At 47.1% G+C, this 7,500-nt stretch overlaps 1 pseudogene; it reads left to right on the top strand.

Annotated features, from left to right (window-relative positions):
- The window catches only part of LOC137880059 (kelch-like protein 29), a 65,745-nt pseudogene extending 59,312 nt beyond the window's left edge, over positions 1 to 6,433 (top strand).
- Positions 6,434 to 7,500: the final 1,067 nt, after the last annotated feature.

Genomic DNA, 7,500 nt, shown 5'->3' with positions numbered 1-7,500 from the left:
CCAGAGAGAGAACAGAGGTAGAGAAGCCACAGAGCCTCGCCTGTACCAGGGCCACTCATCTCCGTGGCGGCTGCACTCGTAGACGCCCCGTGAATTAAACTGAGTTTCCCTTTAACCTTGACAATAGAGGAGAAGCTTCCTGAGAGACTAAAGTGACTTTGCAAAGAACTGAAGCCCCCCATGCTGGACGAACTGTCTATCAGATTGTTTCGGCTGTCTCCTCTTATCCGGGACAAAGCCGGATCATTTATGCGTAGAGACGAGGGGCCCCTGAAAGACACCGGGGCTCCCGGAGGAGCGGGCTGAATTCCATCAAGCTCATCCTCGTGCCCGCTGCTGCCTCTCATTGTCTGACGGTTCTTGTTCAATTTGACAGTTTAATAGAGCAAATTCTCATTAATTGGTTAATTAATTGTAAAACTACTTTGATTTATTGTCACAACACGGCCGTTTTTCAAGAGATTACGTCTAAAATAGAAATCTTAGGCTAATTAGACTAATTCTGAATTTGGGAGACGTCTTCGGTCGGATGGAATGCAGTCGTGGGCCGTCGGCGTTTATGCTAACGGGACGCCGTCGCTGCTGATTCTACAGGGGGCATGTGGCTCCTTGACTTTACGGAAAGTGAGAGCCGCGTGAGAAGAGGACAGCAGTGAAGAGTTGACAAGAGGAGGCCACAAAGGGAGCAGAAATAAATGAATGAAAAGTGAGACCAGGGACGTTGAGTGGCGGGGGAGAGAGAGGAGGAGACCATTTCGCTTGTCGCGGCGAGGGGCGCTTGCGGCCGGGCAGAGCGTTCGGTCAGAGAGGAGCGGCGAGAGCCAAAGGCCCGTCTGTCATTGAGTTACGGCCTCCTCTGCGCAGCTCAGGTCACTGCTGGAATAACGCTGAGGCTTCACATTTGGCTCGCTACTGTCCACATCTTTATGAGGTCAAATGAGAGAGAGGAACTTCATCTCTTTATACGCTCTGAACCCCGAGCACCCTCCCTCCCTCCCTCCCTCCCCTCTCCTCCCCCGCCCATCTCATTCAGGAGGCGTTCACCGTCGTTCAGACCCCCTTGTCAGCTCGCTATAAACAACCGCGCTGTGTACAGCATTTGCTTGAAAAAAAAAAAAACGGGAAAATGTGCAGCGTGTTGCAAATGTACCGTATGTATGCTTTAGCGTGTGCGTGCGTGTTGGATGCGAGGACATAGTTGTGGTGTGTTATCCAGGCGGCGGGCTGCCGTTAGCCAGAGAGAAAGCAGAGACGTGATACTGGAGGGTGAGGGAGGGCGCATTGCACTTACTTTCCCCGTGTCTGCCCACACACACACACACACACACACACACACACACAAACACCAGGCAAGTGGCTCGTTTAATAAATGAAAAGCGTAACTGACAAAGAGCCGGAATTTAGTAGAGTAGATTCGGAAAGTAATTATAAAAATTTGCTTACAAAAATGTTTTTTTCGGGGAGTTTCTCCTTAGTCTCCACATTAGACGTGAGTTTCCGAAGACATTTTTAAAACGGTGTTTTCAAATAAAGTCCCTCCCTCTTTCCAGTGTGCTCCTCCACTGCCCCCCCCCCCCCCCCCCCCCTCGCCTCAAGTATTCAGGCCTCCCGTACAGTGCGTGAGCATTCAACCTGCCATCTTTTTTCCCCATGATACCTGAAGGATGTAATGCCGCTCCAGAATGTACGCCCCCCCCCCCACCCAAAAACCTATTACCCTACCCTTTAAAGGGCCGATGCACAGAGCAGGGAGACAGATCATCTCTGGTAATTCCATTTTACCCCTCTGGATTTTCCAATAAGTGTGCTCTGCAGGCATTTAATTTATGGCCGCTGCATCTCCTGCACCGCGGTAATGTAAAAAGCTCCAGATTCTTTGAGCAGTCGGGACACACGCTTCCGTGCCATTTGTTTCTCTCCCTTTCTCCCTTCTCACCCGTGAGTTCTCTATGCTTGTGAGTCTGAGAGTGTTATGACTATGAGATGGGTAGAGAGCTGTGTTAAAGCCCATTACAGTGGCTGTGTGAACACTGCAGCTGAGCCCTGAGTGCACTGTTCAGCCCTTCTGCTGCTCCATTCAGCCCGAGGGGTAGAAAGGACACTGTAATACTCCCCTCCACTTTCAATTAGCGACATTGTTCTGACTAGCTGTATTTAAAGGGCCAGTTCACCCAAATGTCTCTCGCTTACTGTACCGCTAGTGATATCTAGCTGTCCTTATTATGTTTTGTCCAAATGTTGAGATACTTGTGTCTGTGTGATTTCTGCTGCTTCATTCCTGATGCAACAGTACTGCTCACAGCATTACAAAATAAATGACAACAGCGGTGGTTGTTTTCAGTAACAATGGGCCTCATGCAAGAACTTCCAGAATCTTACTTTATTTCCGTGAGGTTTGCTGTGTTAAGTCTGAATCACCAACTCGCTTAACTGCAAGAAAAAAAAAACTTGCTGTAAATTGACCGTTTGCTAAGTCCGCCCCTCGAGCCCAGACTGCCCCGACCGAGGTCCGACCACTAACCGGTTCTGCTTCATAGATTCTCATGCAATCGATTCAGATTTCCATTTTCAGACCTGGTTTTGTGGAGCTAGTCGTGCTAGTCTGTGGAGCTAAAATTACTAGAACAACAATTAGTAACAAGCAACTTCTATGCAACTTCTAGGCTATATTAGTTACTGAAGGTATACTGAGTGTACACACACGCTGCTTTTGCTTTTTAACGGTTGTTCCAGTGAATAGACCTACCCGGCTGCACAGGAACAGTGTTGTTCCACTGTGATGTGGAGGCTTTAGCTTCTATCTCTATCCGCTCTTTCTATGAAATGATTTTGTTTTGTTTTTACTTACCTGTTTTTGACTTCCTGGATATTTCCTTCAAGGACATAATTGTAGACTCTTCTGTCTGCTCTCTCTTGAAATCGCTTTTTTTTTTATTTTTCCAAAAAATAAGATAATATTTCTTCAGGGAGCGCAGTTAGTGACAGTGTGGGCTCCGTGGTAGCAGCAGAGGGTCATTGCTGTAGGAATGCGCATGGTAAAAATTGATTATGAGCATAGTCAACGCCCCCTAAATTGCCATACAAGGCGACCCGTTACACTACGTTTGTGGCTAGTTTCATTCCCTGGAATGACAGGTCTGCGCCACTTGAATTTGTACTGTACCTAAAAAAAAAAAAAGTCTAAAGAAAACTTCTACAAGTTGTCTTAATCAGTTGTATGTGCAACTTTAGAACAATCTGTTGATATGATTGGTTCTTGCATGAGGCCCAATGTCAGGATAATGAACAACATGCCCTCTCAACAGTTTTCATAGGACTATTTCTTTGACAGGAAGTAGTTTAACAGAAAACAAGGACATTATATCTGGTGACTCATAAAGCGTTGAAAGCATTGCTGGTTCTCAAAATAATGTTGTTGTTTTTTTATCAAGAGTTCTGTCACTCCCATGACCAGTTTTTGTTTCTCTCATGCTCGGCCCCCCCTGTAGTCACACTGGATGGACGTTTGGGCTTTTAAACTCTCCACCTGTCACTCTGTCCTCTTTTTTTTTTTTTTTGGTCCTGCAGAGGGCTTGTTCCAACCAGATAGCCTCGCAGTCTACTGTAACACACCTGCTGTATATTACCATGGCCTCGATACAAACAGCAAACACAAGCAAAACAGGAATCCCAACACTGATGGAGCTACCGCATTATCTTTGTTTATTTTATAATTTATTCCTGATTTATGTCGTGACAGAGGATATAAAAGGATGCCATTTTTAGCCCAGACAGTGTAGGCTTTGCATTTGAAGAAGCATCTATCTTGACATATCTTGGTAGTGTAAGTACTTCCACAGAATAGATGGTCTTGTAAGACCAAGCTAAATGTATTCCGTGTAAAATAAGGGGGTTTTTTAGGTTGAAGGATGTATTAGAAAGAGTGTGTGTGCATGTGCGTGTGTGTGTGTGTGTGTGTGTGTGTGTGTGTGTGTGTGTGTGTGTGTGTGTGTGTGTGTGCGTGTGCGTGGCTGCGTGCGTGTGTGTGTGTGTGTGTGCGTGTGCGTGCGTGCGTGCGTGCGTGTGTGTGTGTGTGTGCGTGCGTGCGGCGTGTGTGTGTGTGCGCGAGCAGCTCCCCTCTTCGTCTCTGCTCTGCTCACCACCGTTTTTGACAGTCTCTGCTGATTTTAAGACTTCCTCCTGAATAAGTGCTGCATTTTTCACAAACAAATTTCTTTGCCTGAGTGTGCCCATCTTTTTTTTCTTTTTTTTTTTTTCCTCCCCTCCTCGCCCTATCTCTCCTCCTCTGTCTCTCCTTCCTCCCTGCCTCCCGCTTTCACTATTAAATTCAAGTCTGCAATCAGACGTGGCATAAATATCCACCTCGTTTTAGAAGCTCCGGAAAAAGTCATTTCCATAACATAAGTGCTCAGACAAAAACAAACTGCCACTCGAGCTGGTTCCCATTGCACTAATTGAGCAGGTTGATGAGCATGCTCTTCTTTTATTTTAGCCCCCAACCCCCCCCCCCCCTTTACCCCTCTTTTCTTCCAACCTCCCTCCATCACTTTAACCCTGAACGACACTCCCCTTCCCTTCTTTCTGTCCTACTACCTGCCCCCACTGCAGGGCTTTGTGCGGAAAAAGGGCAATAACACTATGTGGCTTTTTGCTTTGCAGGAGGAAAAAGAGTAACTGCCTCGGGTTTTTCCAGCCAATGTCCATCCAGAGACAAATGCCATTGTCTTTTATTTTATTTTTGGATGTCCTTCTCCCCCCTCTCACTCTGAGTACGCTTTAAATGACGACTAATGTCTCAGTTCATACACTACAGGCTACTGATGGTTATTGCAGCGGGGACAAAGGCTCTGTTTAGGTGTGATGGTGGTTTTTTTCGGGGGTGCGGGGGGATATCTCTTATTTAAAAGACCAAGGCACAGTCATGGAACAACCCAACCCCTCCCTCAGAAGGATGGCTGCTGGCTCCTGTGGAAGGACCGTCTCTCGCCCTGCCTCCCTTCCTTTTGCTTCCTCCTCATCGCCCCCCCCCGTCCCCGTCCCCGTCCCCATCTCCCACGACAACCTCTCATCTTCACTCTAACCATTTCGTCTACCTGTCTCATCTTGTTTGTTTTGCTGTCTGCGTCTCACTAAATGCTGACTGTTTGTCGTGACTTTTTTTAGTCCAACAACACTGCCTCCCAACAGAAAAGAAAAAGACACACACACACACACACACACACACACACACAGAGAGAAACAGACAGAGCGTTATCACTGAGCTACCGTGAGTGACGGGAGCAAAGAGCCTCCATCCATCTTAATGTGGGCTACTTTTCATATTGCTGATGCCCATAGCCGCAGGAAGAGAGACCTAGTAGTGGGGGCATGCGTTCTGCAGGCTTTTGATTCCATTTATTTTGCCCTTGAGTGGATTATTGTTTCACATGGGACATTAAACATGGGAGGCCGAGGTGTTATTTAACCGCTCATACTTCTCCGGGGGGGATCCTGCATGTGAACTAATCTCTGCCATTTGATCCTCGGTGAAGTCACAACGCGACGCCCCGCTCTGAAAGCAGCTCTCCGTCCTCGCACATCTCAGGCTCTGCATTACTGAAAAAAGGGATATCGTATTCTATTTTAATTTGCTCAGCCATGCACTCCCTGGCGCTTCTTACACACCACGCCAGTAGGAGTGGGTACTTTTGTTTTTGATACTCGGCACGCTCACCAAACAGCGAGGCTCTAACCAGCACACTTCACAGTTCTGTCTTACCTCCGTGTATCAGCTGTCACACTTTCTTTCTCTCCGTTTTCCGTCTGATCAGCTCATATGTACCCTGCCATGTATGCATGTCCACCCTCTAAAAACTATGCATACATGAAAACACACATGTGATAAGCATGCCTGTTGGAAAAAAACAACAACAAAGCAATAACTTTTGTTTGCCTAATCTTTTGTTCAGAGAGGACGTTTTGTTTCAGATGCAGCAATAGTAGTTGTAGATCTGCTAGCCCCATAGAAAAGTAAAAACTGTCCCTTTTCCACTTCCACGTTATGTTATTGTGTAACGATTCTCTTATTTTCTCCCACTCTCGTACTGGCCCAGGTGTGTTTTGGGTGTTGTGTGTAGCATACGCTATCTGTGTCCCTATCCTCTTTTATTTTATTTTATTTTTTAGTTTCTCACCCCTCCGCTTTCCTCTCGCAGTATCCCTAACTCGCCTCTCTCTGCCGTGATTGGTTGATCAGGTCATCGGGGGAGACGAGGAGCAGTGAGACGCTGGAGCTGAAGATGAGCAACATCGGCGCCGACGTGCTGGAGCTGCCTGCTCGAGTTCGTCTACACGGGATCGCTGGTCATCGACTCGGCCAACGCCAAGACGCTGCTGGAGGCCGCCAACAAGTTCCAGTTCAACACCTTCTGTAAAGTCTGTGTCTCCTTCCTAGGTAGGAACGGCTCAGAGAACAGGAGGGTGTGTGTGTGTGTGTGTGTGTGTGTGTGTGTGTGTGTGCTTATTACATCAGATCCTTTCCGCTACTTGCAGCATCTACCGCCTTGTGTATTTTCATCCGTTGTCATGCTTCATCGCTATGCACAACACTGCCTTGTGCAGAACCTAAATCTCCTCCCCGACTCTGGACATCACGCTCCTCTTTGTCATGTTTCCAACGCGAGCAGCCGTGTGAGAATTCTGCCTTGCTAACGCTTCTCAGTCGGGCACGGTGCCTCTGATCTTGTCCCAGTGGGCAAGACCAAGTACGGAGGGGGGGGGCAGATTTATACAAAGGTCAGGGAACAATTGTCACTTACTGTAAATGTCAAATCCTCTGGCCCGAACCATGAGAGGATATCAGAAAAAATAGTAAAACATATTGATACTTAGACAAGGTATGAAAAGTGGAGCAGTGGAGGGGAGGTGCTGCCAGGAGCCCGAAGGGGGTCACACGAAACGCAAATGGCATGTTCCAGGTTTTAGCAGGTAACCAACCAAAAAGCTGCAAATGTCAGGCTTTTTGCATTCCATTTAATACATTGTTTTTGAGTATATCGGTAACCAAGGGAAGTGCGCGTTAGCAAAAAAGGTCAGCGGCGGGGAAAAGGAGTGAAAAGAAAGTAAAGGAGAACCAGCAGCCCACGTTATTGATTTGTTTTTCTCCATTGGGGGAAAAAAATAAATAAAAAAAGAGGAGGAGAGGGAGGGGGGGGGGGGTGGGGGGGGGGGACAGGGAAGCCATTTGTAGACTTCATTGCCAGCGAGACGTCAATCCATTCTTCCTCGACAAGATTCATGGCATCTCAGCGCATTAGAAGGGAGAAAATAGAGGCGCAAGCGTGTGTCCTTGAGCAGAGAGAATTGATACTGTGTCAGATATTATTGAAGTTTGTAACAAATACACTGAGGGGAAACGGCATCTCCACGACCTACTTATAGCACTGTTGACTTCATTCGCAGAACTTCAGATTCAAGCAACTAAAAAGAAGAAGATTTAAAGTGCATTCGCAACATGCTCCA

This window comes from Cebidichthys violaceus, unplaced genomic scaffold, assembly GCF_023349555.1.
Source record: "Cebidichthys violaceus isolate CVI_PGR_0920_01 unplaced genomic scaffold, fCebVio1.0.p SCAF_260, whole genome shotgun sequence".
Taxonomy (NCBI): domain Eukaryota; kingdom Metazoa; phylum Chordata; class Actinopteri; order Perciformes; family Stichaeidae; genus Cebidichthys; species Cebidichthys violaceus.
Note: the sequence above shows the minus strand (reverse complement) of the source record. Positions and strands in the feature narration are given on the sequence as shown.